Consider the following 16,002-nt stretch of genomic DNA (forward strand, 5'->3'; position numbering starts at 1 on the left):
AAAAGATAACCGAACCTGTGACCTTCCAATAATGCATTCGATGCTCTCTACCACTGAGCTATATATATATATATATATTTATTTATTTCGACATACTGCCAATCCCATCAGGGATTTTAGCAGGAAGGGCGTGAACATAAAAATTCGAATAGGTACACAATAAAGACATACATCGCGATAAAGTACAGAATGAAACTAACAGAATCGGATCATTTAACAATTTCAGATCAAAGAAGGCATAAAACATTAGTGTAAAGAAAAGTTGTCAGGAAGAAAATAAATGCAGCGACTTGGTTGACACATTGGTTGACATATTGGCATATGCATCAAGAAACACAACAAGAAATCACAGCAATAAGAAACTACCCTACAATATGGCGAAGTATTTCAAGGAAGGGCAAATTTATACACACTGAAGAACAGAAACATGTTCAAGAATCAACAGAGCGATTTCTCTTCACCTGGATTCAGTACTAAAAATTGCTTAAAGAAAAAATATGATGACATGATACTTCGCTCGTACAATGTTCACATGAACATACATATTAAAATCAACCAGGTGATTCCGTTTGCATAATACAAAGTTCATTTTCGACAAGGGTTAGAAATTTTGCTAATTCGGTAGTGCTGGAGATACTCGGATCCAGTTTATTCCATTCATTAGTGGCTAACGGAAAGAAGGAGTACTTAAAGCAGTTTGTGTTGAAGGAGTATTCGTTAAGTCTCATTGGATGTTTTTGGCGTGTTGTTCTAGTTTGATCAAACGTAAGATAGGCGGATACGTCAATGTTTAAATGACCATGTATTAATTCATGTATGAATTTTACACGTGCTAACCTTGTTCTATTCATTAGAGTAAGTAATCCAGCTTTTTTCGTTAGTTTAGTCGGAGAATCTGTATGTCTGTACTTGTTGTAAACGAACCTCATAGCTTTCCTTTGTATTCCTTCCAGTTTCGTGATTTGCTGTTTTGTGAATGGTGACCAAATAATATTACCGTATTCAAGTAATGATCGCACAAGGGAAGTGTATGCAAGCAGTTTTAGAGAAGGCGGGGCCTGGCGAAGCCGGTATCTGAGTGTAAACAAGCGGCGTAGTGCAGCTGAAGTAACGTAACTTATGTGTGCATCCCATCTTAGATCTTCAGTTATAATAATTCCAAGATATTTATGCTGACTTACTCTAGTTATGGGAATGTCATTAATGGTGTAAAGAAAATTTGACCTAGTTTTTTTTCGACTTACTGATAAAATTGTACACTTGTTTGCATTAAGTGACATCTGCCATTTACGGCACCAGCAGGAAACATCTTGTAAAGCACTATTTAAAGCTACATGGTCCTCTATATATATATATATATATATATATATATATATATATATATATATATATATATATATATATATATATATATATATATATATATATATATACATATATAAGGGAAAGAAGTGTATACGTAAGGGCTCGTTTTTCCGTGTTTTGACACAATATTAATGAGATCTAACAGACAGTAATGCCAAGGAATGTACAGGAAAAGTTATTAGAACCAATGGAATGTAAATAAAAAGAAAGAAAAGTGGATGAAAAAATAACCAGCCGTGAGCAGGAAACAAACCTACGACCTTCGAATAACGCGTTCGATGCTCTAACCACTGAGCTACCACAGCGACCTTCTCTCCATCCACTTTTTTGGGTTTATATGTGAATTTAGAAGTAGGAGTGACAGTCAGCGCCATATATTAGCCAAGCGACAAGTGTGAACCACTCTTTTATGCGCACGTTTGGCGTCACGTAGCACGTGAACTTATTACGAGCGGGCAGCTGATTAATAGTCCCTCGTATACAACCTAATGACACCAAGTCTGCCTGTACGAGACCCTCGTTAAATGAAATAAGGGAAAGAAGTGTATGCCTAAGGGCTCGTTTTTCCGTGTTTTGACACAATATTAATGAGATCTAACAGACAGATTGATGATTGATATGTGGGGTTTAACGTCCCAAAACCACCATATGATTATGAGAGACGTCGTAGTGGAGGGCTCCGGAAATTTTGACCACCTAGGGTTCTTTAGCGTGCACCCAAATCTGAGCACATGGGCCTACAACAATTCCACCTCCATCGGAAATGCAGCCGCCGCAGCCGGGATTTGATCCCGCGATCTAACAGACAGTAATGCCAAGGAATGTACAGGGGAAGGTATTAGAACCAATGGAATGTAAATAAGAAGAAAGAAAAGTGAATGAAAAAATAACCAGCCGTCAGCAGCCGTGCTCACGGCTGGTTATTTTTTCATCCACTTTCTTTCTTCTTATTCACATTCCATTGGTTCTAATAACTTCCCCTGTACATTCCTTGGCATTACTGTCTGTTAGATCTCATATATATATATATATTTATAATATGAGATCTAACAGACATCGTTGATCAGTTAGATCTCATTATTTGATATTGTGTCTACCAAGAAGAAACGAGCCCTTATGTATACACTTCTTTCCTTCGCCTTATTTGTGTGTGTGTGTGTGAGACTTTCAAAAAATATATATATATATATATATATATATATATATATATATATATATATATATATATATATATATATATATATATATATATATATGACCTAAGAAAGCAGGGATGGTTAGGAGAAGTAGAGGAGGAAGAAGTCAGAATGGAATAAACATGGCCTATGAGCCAGGCCACGCCTTTCATTCATCATAGCGTTACAAGGGTCGACAGGATGAAGACCTCCCAGCCACTTCATCAATCGGCCATCATCAGCGAAGACCTCAGTGAGACGCAGTGACCGAACGCGGACCACCGAAGTGTACCCCCACTGGACACCGTTGAGGGAACCATCGACTGACCTTACCATCCCCAAGTACACCGGAGCAGCGGACGATGGACCCGTGCAGGACTGGTTCGACCTGTTCGAGCTCCACGCTACCGCTGCATCATGGTCGGAACGGGAGATGATCATCAACTTTACTGACTACATCTCCAGTGAGGCTTTCAAATTCTACCTCACCCACATATTTCAAAACGACGAGTCATGGGAAAAGATCATAAAAGAAATTATCGTTTGGTTTAAACAATACAATGACGACTACGACGAAGATTCGCTTATAACCCACCCTCCACAGACAACTGCGCTCAGTCGTCACAGTCAAAAGCAGTCCTCAAGCATTCGAACGCCCAGAATGAATCGACCACTGCCACAACACAAAATGGAACATCAGTTCACTGACAGGCGGCCGTGCATATTTCAGGAACAACTCAACCATTGAGCCCAGCTCCCTTGTGCACGAAAGTCGGCATTTCCAAAGTCGTGGCACCAACATACGACACGACACGTCGCTCCCCCTACTGATGCCTTTCATGCTTCGTCTCGCATACATGGTCGACCGCCTGGTTTTCTACGACGCAGCTCTTGAAAGGCTCCTAACGGTCACTATTCGTGTCATAAGGACGCCTTGTTCATGGTAGACCAGCTGACACATGGAAAAAAGGCCGAACAACGCCATGACGACCCGAAGAGTGAAAATCAGTCTTCACACAGTGGATCAGCTTACTTTCCATCTAGCACAATTGGGCTACCTCCTGGTTTCCGTCACTTGGCTCTTTCGTCGCTCACAATGCCCACCTCACATCTAGCATACTTACAATGGACGGGATAGAGCTGCGAAGCTCGGAGAATACTCAACCAAGCCTTGAACCTACCATCCAGATTCAGGCGCAAGGACCACTCGCAGTGAACAGCGAAGAAGAAGCCCCTGATGATGTATCTATCAACTCTGAAGCATTACCTTCATTACTCGAAATGCAGCACAACAGCCTAGAGACTACTACCTGCCCACTCGACACCACATTCAGTTGCCCAGAAAGTCAGTCTCATGGTCAAAAAGGGCTGCCACCTCAGCTCTTTTCGCAGCAACATCATCAATGCCAGCAAGTCCAAGAACAAGGGCTATACGAACAATTCCAAGGGCTATACGAACAAGGACAACGACAAACACAAACATCATTGAATTATCACTCAAAGGTTAAACGAAGGCGTCTACAAGCTAGTCAAGTGTGAAGCGACGACAAATTCAATATGTTTCGCTTAAGACAAACAAGTCTTCTGATTCAAGATATTTTCGCAAAAAGGAAAATTGCACAAGTTTTCTTCAAGAGAGATCAAGACTCAGTCTACAATCAAAGCTGTTAAGACAACAGGACACGAAACAACGAAGAAGGTGCAAAAGCACACCTTGTATTCCGGAAGGACGCAGAAATCAGCTCATCAGTCTTGGACAACAAACACGCAGACGGGTGGCACTGCATGTGTACCAATCAAGGCAAAGAACACGACGCCTACGCAAATCATGCTGTTGGTGCTCCAAAGCCTTCACACCGCGTTCATTCTTTGCAAGTATACAAGCACTTTCGTCATCTGCAGTTTCCACGTTCAAGGTGTACTTGTGTTTTCCAGTACGCAACAGTCAGCCTCGCCCACCAGAACTCCAGCACTTACCGGACTGCTGCACTCTCCTGTGAAGCTATAGTGTGTTAACGGAAACTTTCTGAAACATGTAACGATCTTCCCTTTTTAACAGTCTTCACTTCTAAGCCATGCATGTTCAATTTTTGTTTCTGTTCATCTGACACGACTTCTTTCGGGGAAGGGGGAATCCTGGGATGGTTAGGAGAAGTAGAGGAGGAAGAAGTCAGAATGGTATACACATGGCGTATGAGCCAGGCCACGTCTCCCTTTCATCATAGCATTATATATATATATATATATATATATATATATATATATATATATATATATATATATATATATATATATATATATATATATATATATATATATATATATATATATATGTATGTATATACAGTTGTCTTCAAAAAAGCAAAAACTAGTGATTAAAAACAATGAATCGGCATACAGTACAACTGAGTATGGAGTGGTCCAGGTTTCCGTAATAGGCCCGGCACTTTTTTCACTATACATAAGTTATCTTCACAGAACACTACAGTATTCCAAAACAATGTACGGTGATGATACAGCCCTAATGACAGGTAATGGACTGTCAACATTGCACGTCAACATGAGGTCACAGTTGATAAATGTAAGCAACTGGTTTATTGAAAATAAACTGAAAAGGAACTATGATGTCTTTCAATCTAAAAGAAACAATATTGACCTGTCATCGATGATACTTTACATAAACAACAATCTCATTGAGCAAGTATTTTTTTTTAATATCTAGGAGTGATTTTTGACGAGAATCTTCACTGGAAAGAAGAAACCCATAGCGTTTCTTCACTGGAAAGAACGAATCCATAGCGTTTGCATAAAAGTCACTTATAGTTGTTATGAGTTAATCGAACGACTGCTTTCCCCGTTGTGTGCTTCAAACGTTGTACTTGTCCTTTTGTCACTCTCATAAAAGCTACTGTATAGAATACTGCAGTGTCCCATGCACAACATACTTTAAACCAATTCTACGACTACAACAAAAAACCCTAAGCATAATAGGTGAAAACCACAGGAATCCAAATTATATAATTCAAGAGCAATGTATCATATCAGTCTCGACACTTCGTGATTATAAGGTTGCCCTTTCTGTTAAACAAATCATAGACACAAGCTTTCCCCTCTCCTCCAGTATGGTCATCATACCATAGCGACACACTAGACACACATCCAACGGGAATATTAATTTACCTCCTCACTATAACTCATATGTGAAACATTTATAGGAATTCGATGGAACAAAAATTTGGAACAGAATACCCTTATAATTTAAAAGAGCATGCAACTTTAAGCTCAGTGCAAAAATGTTTTTTTTTTTTGCAAGATCAATGCTTGTGAACCGTTTCTTTTTCTGTTTTCTTTTTGCGTTCGGTGGTGTATTGAACTTTTCACCATTACTGAGTTGAAAGGATGTCATTATGCACCGGACTTATTACATGTTGTTTACTTTGTCATTTCTATTCCTTTTTTTAGTAGTGCAATTACGTATATTACTTCACGTGTATATGTTTTTATATGCATATGTGGATACACATGTATATTTATATAAGTATATATATATATATATATATATATATATATATATATATATATATATATATCGAACGCGTAATTCGAAGGTCGTAGGTTCGATTCCTGCTTACAGTTGGTAATTTTTTCATCCACTTTTCTTTCTTCTTATTTACATTCCATTAATGTTAATAACTTCCCCTGTACATTCCTTGGCATTACTGTCTGTTATATCTCATTATTATTGTGTTAAAAACACGGAAAAACGAGCCCTTAGGTATACACTTCTTTCCCTTATATATATATATATATATATATATATATATATATATATATATATATATATATATATATATATAGTCCAGATAGCTTGTAATAATTGCTTACGTTTTGTCAATAAAATTGAGATTGACTGATTGATATTGTCAGATGTAGCTGGCCGTGATAAAGTCGTCCTTTGTATCTTGGCGTTTTCCTAATGACCATATCACCTCGCACCCCCCCTCCCCCCCGGTCAATAAAAACAATTTTCCGGCTGCAGTTTTAAAGTAAATGAAGGTGATAATACAGTGCATACTAAACTTTCACCGATCTTATTAATAAATTCTGATGTCCATTAATATTCCCCGCAAGAAAGACTCGGTAAATGCAGCACCATAACAAAATAGATAGACTTTTTGTCATCAAAGGCTCTGTCGTGCTACTTCGCGTCCACATTTCGTACTTTACGCAACGAAACGTAGCCACGTAGCAAATTGTGCGCGTCACAGATGATCGAATAAGCACGAAACCGAGGTCCGTACCAGCTCTCGAAGTACAGATGGATGTAAGCGAAAGGTTCACTCATAACCACTTGATGGCGATTAATAAAGCAGCAGACCGCACTTCCACATAGACGGTGTCAGAGCAGTTTATCTACGCAGTGCACGGGAACCCGTTTCACGTCTGCGGCTCCGATTCTAAACAGTTGCATCGATATGTCACTGAGCTCATTCAGAACACACTAAAATCTAGTCGCAAAGTAGTGTAAACTATGAAACGAAATAAACAGCCCGCTGCCTTACCTTGTCAAGTGCAAGAGCTGTAGCGAACCGGTTGTTTACAAAGCTCGTATCAAGGTGTCCAGTCAGTCTCATCAAATGAAGGATAAGCGCGACGATACAGCAGCCGTTACTGAAAACCACCGATCTATAGACGCGTGATGTGAGCACAAAACACTAGAAAAACCGTAGGCACACACTGCGCACGAGAATCGCTAGAATGTACACACAGAACACCATTCAACACCACCCACAGGCCAACGCGTGCCTAGGCCTCCGAGACCATTACCAGTGAGTGCAGCTTATGATGATGAAGTGTTCGATCGTTTCTGCTTCATTACAAAATATACATTAGGGTGATGGAACCAATCCAGGCCTGTGTCAGTAGAAATTTAATGATGGTATTCTGCATCGCAATTTTGTTATTGTAACTTTCAATTGTATTGTGCTGTGTCATGAGCTATCCAATGGATGGTGCTGGAAACTTGTGTCGCTAAGTACAAGATATTTAGTATGGTCCTCGTGCAGACAATAACTTCTGAATCGCGCGACCGTGTTCTTGCGGGATGGTTTTAGCGTATTTAGGACAGGTCTTTTAGCAGATTCTGCCGCTGAGGTATCCGCTGCTTCATTTAACTCTAATCCAGTGTGGCCTGCTACCCAAACCAGGCGGACGTTTCGCACATGATTTGGCGTACACGAATAAAGTTCTGCGAGGCAGCTGGACAAGTGAGATGCTACTAGCGCAGTGCACACGGACAAGGAATATGTCAAAGGAGCACTGGCACAAAAGCTTCGACCTCGCGTTTTTCTGCTGCAACGCGTTGCTTGGGGCCTGCTAGTCATGAAACGACACATCATTTGCTGCAGCACGCAACAAATAATTAATTACAGGCCCTATTACTCAGTTTTGGTTTGAGAGAGCTTCAAAAACTGGGTGCGCAACTAGCATGTGTTCTTGACCACATTACCTAGAGGTGAGGTGAGCACAGAGGGGTCGGCGCGCTGCCACCGACAGTTTTGCTACGCCACTAGAATGTACTACTGTAAAGCCGCTGCCGCCGACGCCAACCGATCGGCGCAGCGCCGCCGGCTACGTGTTCTCTAGGCGCGTCATTTAAAGAGGATTCTTTTTTATTTTTCACCTAACCTACGTTTATTTTGCACCTTCTGTCACTAGTCTGGCCTTAATTCTGTCCACTTCACAAACTCATCAAAATTGGTTCCCCTGCCATTTCAAGTTAAATAAGTGAACTGTAAAAAAAAAAAAAAAAAAAAAAAAAAAAAACTTGTCGAGTGCTTCTAATAATGTCGGATTAGATTTAAACGTGAAATTTAAGATAATTTTGTGTTCATTGTATTTTAGCGAATCCCGGTCAGTGACAGCGCCAACGGTGGTGTTTGGCGATGACTGTCGACATATTCTAGCTGACGAGAATATGTAATATTTTAGGCGGGCTTTGAACAATGATGAAAGGTGTGGGAAGTCGGTACTGGAATATCCATAATTATGACTGTGCAAGCGAGTCTAAAAACAAAGGCAGCTCTATTGGGAAGGGTGGGGCCAGAACTGAGGATGGACAGGGTAGAAGTGCAATGTGTATGAAGATATTGTTATCACTGAGGAAGGGCTAGCTGTTTAAGGGATATTTACAAAAAAAAAAAGAAATCATTTAAGAAACTGGACCACAAGCATGGCGTTTAATAAGCAAAGAAAGGTAAAATGACAATTAGGATACGAAATGCTCTATCAAACAGAAACGACCCCCATTGTATCGCAAATTGAACAAGATCAATAATATATTGCGTGAAATGGTGTGATCACCATAAATTAAGTTTGTGTGAACTGTGAAGTAACGCACAAAAGACGAATGCGGACAAAACACTGAAGCGTGGGCTTGTATTTTCAACGTTCTTTGTACTGCACACCATGCGACGCTCCATGCCGCGCTATCAAACCAAGTAATCTGCCTTTCCTCCACCAGTTTTTATCTCAGACTTAATTCAACTAACTATAGATGCCGATATGTCACAAACGTGTTTCAAAAAAGGACAGCAGATATGCAGCTTGCTCGGCGAGTTGGTTTATAATATTTTTGAAAGAACAAACTAAGGAGCTCAACCTGAGGAGGACATCGAGCGAAAGGTTTACGGGGGAAAGTCTACAAATCCATGAACCAGAATCGCATTCATGAAAACTAGGCTGATGCGTTCCACAGCTGCACACCTAACACTAACTACAAGGGCAAGAAGCGTGTCAAAATAGTACAAACAGCACACTTCCATTATCAACGTCACGTGCACCCGCTATTTAGCAACGCGAACCCCTTATCTAGCTGTAAGGAAAACTGAAGGATTACTTATACATGCGTTGCACTTTGCCCTTTTTTGTTTTTTTTAAGGCTTCAAAATTTTCACATTCAATATATTTCTTCCTTTTCCGATGACACTGATATATTGGGGACGCAGAGACTAGCGAAGAGGTCAGTTTTGTGCCTGAAGGATGTTCACACTGCCTATAGGTGTCACTAGGCCCCGATTTCCGTAGACACGGCCGCATGACATAGGAATTTCTTTTAAATCATTACGTCATTGGCAAAGTAAACAAAGATTGAACGCAAAACTCGTGAAGCCTTTGAAATAAAAACAGAGTGAAGCGTCATGTGTGAGTGATTTCCCAGCTTTCCTCACAGGTAAAAAACTCGCGGTATAGATAGCGGGTATACCTGGCGTTGATATTTTGTTGTTTAACTGTGCAACTGTGGTTTAGATAGCCCTTTTCAGCCTGTGCTTTCGGTGAATTATCGTAAGGGCTTTCTTTAATAACATTTATTTTACGTCCTGCACTTGTCTTTCCTGGTTCCTACGCTGCATTCATGTTTTTCGTTGGTTTCTTCTTACGTAGATCGGCAAAGGTCATCCCTATTACCGTTAAGTGGGCATAGCAACCTCCCTTCCACCTTTCCTCATTCTCCCATATTTCATCATCGTGAACGCACACAAAAGGTCTTCATCAACGCGTGACGTGAACGAGAGATGTGTTCCGAAGTCAGCAAACTCACTGATGAGTATATCAGAGGAATCGAAAGACTCAGATTGAAGTGTAAGAAAGAGTCTGAGTGAGTCCACCTGAGTTGTACTTAGGTAAGCCTCAGTCCGATTGAGCCTGGCTGAGTTTTACCATGGTGAGTCTGAGTTCGAGCGGGTTCTTAGTTCGATTTAGCAAAATTTCAGTTAGTCTGGGTCCTTGGGAGCCCTGTGCGAAAAAAAAAAACTTATTTAATGAGGACGTCTTTTTATTTTGCTGAATTATTGTTACAAATATTTAGTCTCATTTTATGGCGTACCTTGTAATCTTGTATGTGCCGGCTTGTAAAGCCACTGAATTGATTTTCCAAATTGTAAATCTGTCCAATTTCCCACACCCTTGGAACTCGTTTCAGTGAAGGTCCCTAATTAAAACCACTTGCTCATATCTTCGAATAAAAATGATAACATTAACTTAAAGGCACGGAATGAAATGGAGACATAAAATGCACCACTAAGATGAGATACTAACATTAAAACGCTAACATGATTAAGAAGCTAATGTATACTGCCTATTTCCTAGGGACACAGCTATTTGTGAATTTGTTTGCAGTGTAAGTGGTCATGGAGCTAATGCCGTATATCCAACAAGATGTTAGGAGCTGCTCCTAAAAAACCAGGACTTTTTGGTGATGTAATATTGATTTTACGCATCGCACTAGTTTCAACTTTAATGCTAATATGTAATGCCTTTATACTTTATAAAGTATACATAATTACCTTTATACTCTATAAAGTATACATAAATACCTTTATACTTTATAAAGTACACCATTCGCAGACTATGACACAAAGCATAATGAACAATCTGTGCTCGTGCATGCTACAAAACTCGCAGGATATTTTCTCAGAGCAGAACGCATATCTGATTGTGATAATAACGAAAGGAAAAACTGAACAATTATCCATAACTTCATTACTGTGTGTCTAGTGCATTTCACTATTGTTCGAAATAAATGAACATGGCTTTAAGAGGGCATGGAAGTGAGTTGCGCAGCATGTTCTGGCACATGTGCAACTCCCGGGAATTTCATTACATAACATCGTGATTTACATTGAGTTTAATCTGCATTTATGTACTAAATCAATGTAGAATGAGCACTGTATTCCACCTTCATAAATCATGCGGCTTCCAAGGCGACAGAGCAGCACGATTCGCGAGCATCGAGCGGCCCTACGCTCTCTACTGCATTGAACTGTTTGTCTCCAGACGCCGCTTCCTTTTTTGCATGAATAAATGTGGTGATTGGAAAATTACGTAGCGCAAAACAAAATATTCACAAGAACGAGAGAGACGGGACGGGCGCTTGCGAATGCCCTTTCGATATATTGTTTTGCGCTAAAAAAAGTTTCCAATGGCAAAGCACCATATCGACGAATTCAAGATTTGTAAATGTAGTGACAACACATGCCATCAGCTTTTTATCATTTCCTGCCATGTGATACGTTGAGAGCTTTCCGAGTGGATACCAAAGAGGAAGGGGGCAGGAATTAACACACCACTCCTGCCGTGCGCGATGCTTAGTCACTCGCAAAAACAAATTCCTTCAAACTGTAATGAGGTCAAACGTTTTTGTGACCCCCTGAGAACTTGAGGAGCTTCTAAACATTTTGACAGCCCGCCTGCAGTTTAGGACTCCACACCGAGACAGCATAGCAGTGCCCGTTTTTTGTATTTTCTTTTTTATTCAAACTGCTTTCTATTCATAGTCAGGTTTGACACGCGGAAGCAATTTTGGCGGTTCCTCACCCATCATTGTGCTCGCCCAATCCATTCTGCGAAAATCTTGATGACACGGGCTTTTCCCAGGCTCAAGATAGTCATACCTGAGCTTTGCATGAATGCAGACATTACATAAACGCAGCAACGAGCTCTATTCCGGGTTTTGGGGCAAGCAGCACATATATCTGTATTATTTCAAAAGTGAGCATTCGGCAGAAGTATGCTTGGTTGGGATAACCGAAAAATGGAAAAATAAAATTCCAGCCAATATTTATGTTAACATACCCGAAGTTTTGAAGCCTCGTCGGCTTTTTTCTTCAGGAATGAGAAGGCCCGAGATGTTTGCCGAGTCGTTGCAAGCCCTGGAAGTAGATGGAGGGCAGCGTCCCTAGTGGTGTGGTTGTTGTCGCCCACTGTCTGTTGACTGTGCCAGGATTCAAAGCGGAACCACCGGTGAAGGTTTCTTTTTGTTGAGATCAACGCGCCGTCGAGACTGTTATGGTGGCCAACCCTGTTACAATGTTCTGCCTCTGCACTCCGTTCACTGTCCATTTGTCAGAAGTCATTCCTGTGCTCCCACATTTCCACATTTTTTCATGGAAGTTCTTGGTTTAGCCCGGCGCACGTGATCCTGCACATGACGTCCTGCACTCTTCCCGCAGATGCAAGGTCTTTGGACCAGCGGATGAAACTGCCGATGGTGGTGGAAGGCAACGTCGACTCTTGCCTAAAAAGGCAAGAGTCGGGCGCCCACGATGTAGGGGATCGACACGTGGCGTTGTTGCGGCACGGTTAGTGTCACATTTCTCCTTTGCTGTTACGGAGGCTCTGCGAATAAACGCCTTTGTAAATAACCGTTGGTGCCGACGGAATATTTTCTCCCTTCCACCGCTGTGGTGACGAGTTGTGTTTGAATGATTGGTTATTTTGATTGGAGTTTTCACGTTCATTAAGATTTCCTTACTCTTGCCCGAGAAAGGTGATTTCGAACATTTTTGTACGTGTTTTGTACGTTCAGGAGAAACTTGCAGTAACTGATCTGTGAGGCTGGTGGGATTAGCTAAATATCGCCTCACCCACAGCTGGCAAGCACAAAACAAAGCTGTGCGCGGGGTCATGAGAAGGCAGGAGATGCCACAGCAAGATAAAAAGAAAGGATTTTTTGCGCAATGAAGCGTTACTAAAGCCTTTGCAGCAGCCATTTCATTCCCGACCATGCCCACTTTCAGTCGTACATTACGCCCTAGCACCCCGGTCTTCAACACACTATGATAGGAGATAAGGCTGGTGCGCGTCATAAATAGCTCCTATTTTTTGGACTCTGTGAGCAAAGAAGCACTTACGGAAAAAATATGTACACACATGTTTTTGTAACAACTTTTGGTGTGTCTGTGGATGTTGTGTTCTGTCGCAATGTTCTGTTGGATTGTAATTGATGTTCACTGTCTGTGAGAATAAATTTCTCTAAACGCAAAAAATGTCGCTTTTTTTGCAACTCACGGCCGAAAAGCTTGTTTGCTTGAGCATGCGATGTTAATTGTTCAAGTCTTGGTTCCACAGAGCGCCGAGTGAGGCGGGACCCAGAGAGGTTTGCACATGGAGGAAAGGAATCCTGGGTTTTCGTGCAAAGCAAACTGGCTAAGTAGACGCACAAAACCACATGCACGTGAATCACCATGTCAACAAGTCTTTTCAACGAAGGTTTTGTGGGCGCACCTTTGATCTCCTCTCCGGCGTTGTAAATATGCGTGACCCCTTCAAAAAACGCTGGTGGTGGTGGTGGTGGTAGTAATTAGAAGAGGAGAAAGGCACCTAATTTCTGCAGCCCAGTCGGGAGCACGGCGCAGTGAACACCAGCCTTTGTATTCCCTTACAAGTTTGCCCCTCTTTCCCTTGCCATGGTTCGCCAGGAGCAGCCAATGGAAAACCGGTGACGGGGGGGGGGGGGTGGTTGTTTGTTTACCCGAATAACGAATGCATAATTTTGTGCCATTGGGCAACACGCGATTCAAAATTATTTTGAATATGTTTTGGGTGACAATGTTTGTTTACATTTCATAGATGATGTCTCACAAGGGGTCTCACAAACAAACGAGACTCAAGCACTGCGCTCCACCCCACCCCCCACGCGCAACTCCTTGGGTCTTACAAGAATGGAGTCTTTGAAAATGGAAACAAATAAAAAGCGCATGTAGTCCCATATTCATCTCGCTCTTTTTGTATTAGTTGCGTTGTAGCACTTGCATCATAAGTCGCTCAGCAGTGTCCCCCGATGGAAGATGAATTAGCGCCTTTCTCGTCTGTTTCATGAATCACTATATGCCATTGTGACCTACATGAATTGTCCACCTGTCTGTTAAAAAAAAAAGCTGTACATTACACACGAAGACTGCGAGCTCCACTTGCCCCTATTTATCCGTTGAAAAGAGGCTCCTCCATTATACATTTATTTATTAGTAGCCTAGAAGCCGGAAGGCATTACAAAGGCAAGTGGTACATTTGATATTAAATACAAGATTAACAGTCACTTCAAAGTAAAAACAATACAGAGTGTAAGTTAAGGAAAATTACCTAGCAGATATAAGAGCATCGCCGTGAGAGTAAAAAGAAATGGAATTTCTTGTGATACAGTGTTAGCTGTGTGAACAAACGGTGGTGCTGAAAGAACGTACATTCAATATGTATTCTGGAACACAAATCTTTTACGGAGCGTTTTCCGGTCCTCTTACATCTGCATGCTGTTGTCTAAGGCATTACTGTTAAAAGTACTGAATTTCAGCTAAATAAGCAGAGAAAACAGAGTAAAGTAGTTTTTTTTTTTGTTTTGAAATTGAACTTTTGCTTTTCACGCCACCGCCACCGACGAAAAGTGGCCGTGCACCGCCGCTGATCATTTTACACGGCGTGCGCCGACGATGCCACCGCCCCTGACTCGGAACGACCTCCACGCCACCGCCGGTCGAAACCGCCTCGGCTCACACCTCTAACGTTAGCACACAGAACTGTGAAGCGTTTCCGCACGGTCCGCATCAAGAATTACTTTCGAATGGGAAACGGGACTGGAATGTCACCCAACACAAAACTTTCTAAACGTGCGCCATGGCCACGCCCTCGTAACCAGCCGCCGAGAAATTTAGACTTCGGGAACTAACGCGGCAAAAAAGAAATATTGACTATGACGTCATCATAACTTGTTTTGTGGACCACAGCGTGGTGACGTGGGGGAAGTAGGGGGTCCCCTCGGGGTCCTTTCCGATGGAGTCAGCCGCTCACGCAATCTTCAAAATTAACTTAGAATATCTACCAAGCTATATTCACTGTTGATATCTTGCAGATGGCATACGAATGTTCACGAGAATCGACCTTGCAGGCTGTCTCGGCCCCGAAATTTTGTGTCAGTACCCCTGTAACACCACCACTGAAGAAATGTGGGATGGGAATTTACGCAGTGCAAGAATAATTGCCATTAATTCTTTCTGGAATATTGTTGTGAAATCGAGCAAGCGAAAAGAAAAGGACCACCTTAGGTCCGTTGAACAGTTTCCCACTCTGGCCTTCAAGTCAATGACAGAAGCATCTGTGGCTACCACTGGGTTTATCGACACGCTTTTGAAGTGGTCTTCCAACAACCCTTTTAAGCACTTGGTGAATAATAGTTTAATGTTTCTTGGAAATATATCATCAAATTCTATGACTGGTGTAGAAATATGTACGTTTGGATTAAAAATATATGAAGAAAGGATGCTCGAAGTGGTCCCAAAAGATTCTCCGCGAATATACTGATACTTGTACTGGTTCCCAAAGTTTCTCTGCGAATAATATTTGAGGCCTATGTAGTCCAGACCATTCAGACTGAAAAAAAAATGTGAAAGGCTCGTTAAGGAAGACATAATGTAAGCGTCTGCGTGGGGAGGCATATATGTTTAGGTACGTTTTAACTGTTAGCATGTGGAACCTATATTGAAGGGATGGCAGGTATGCTTCGTGATAAAGTGTATTGTTGGCTGCAAATTTCGGAAAGGCCGAGACAAAAGGGTAGCGCCTCACGCCTTAAGTTAAAAGCGGGCGTAATTTATAAGCGGCTCCCACAGAGAACAATACACACCCAAACTCT

The 16,002-nt window shown here is 41.5% G+C and overlaps 1 protein-coding gene across 3 annotated transcripts in view; it reads right to left on the bottom strand.

Moving 5' to 3' along the window:
- Nucleotides 1–8,094, bottom strand: part of LOC119181521 (proton-coupled folate transporter-like) — a 194,724-nt gene extending 186,630 nt beyond the window's left edge. For 2 of the 3 annotated variants that reach the window (XR_012888676.1, XM_075882973.1), the window contains exon 1: nucleotides 7,103–7,966. The gene's annotated coding sequence lies outside the window, so the exon portion shown is untranslated. Of the gene's footprint in view, nucleotides 1–7,102; nucleotides 7,967–8,049 lie in introns of those variants that run through there. The other variant, XM_075882974.1, reaches the window with a different exon arrangement.
- Nucleotides 8,095–16,002: the final 7,908 nt, after the last annotated feature.

The sequence above is a fragment of the Rhipicephalus microplus genome, unplaced genomic scaffold (assembly GCF_043290135.1).
Source record: "Rhipicephalus microplus isolate Deutch F79 unplaced genomic scaffold, USDA_Rmic scaffold_14, whole genome shotgun sequence".
In the NCBI taxonomy this organism is placed as follows: Eukaryota; Metazoa; Arthropoda; class Arachnida; order Ixodida; family Ixodidae; genus Rhipicephalus; species Rhipicephalus microplus.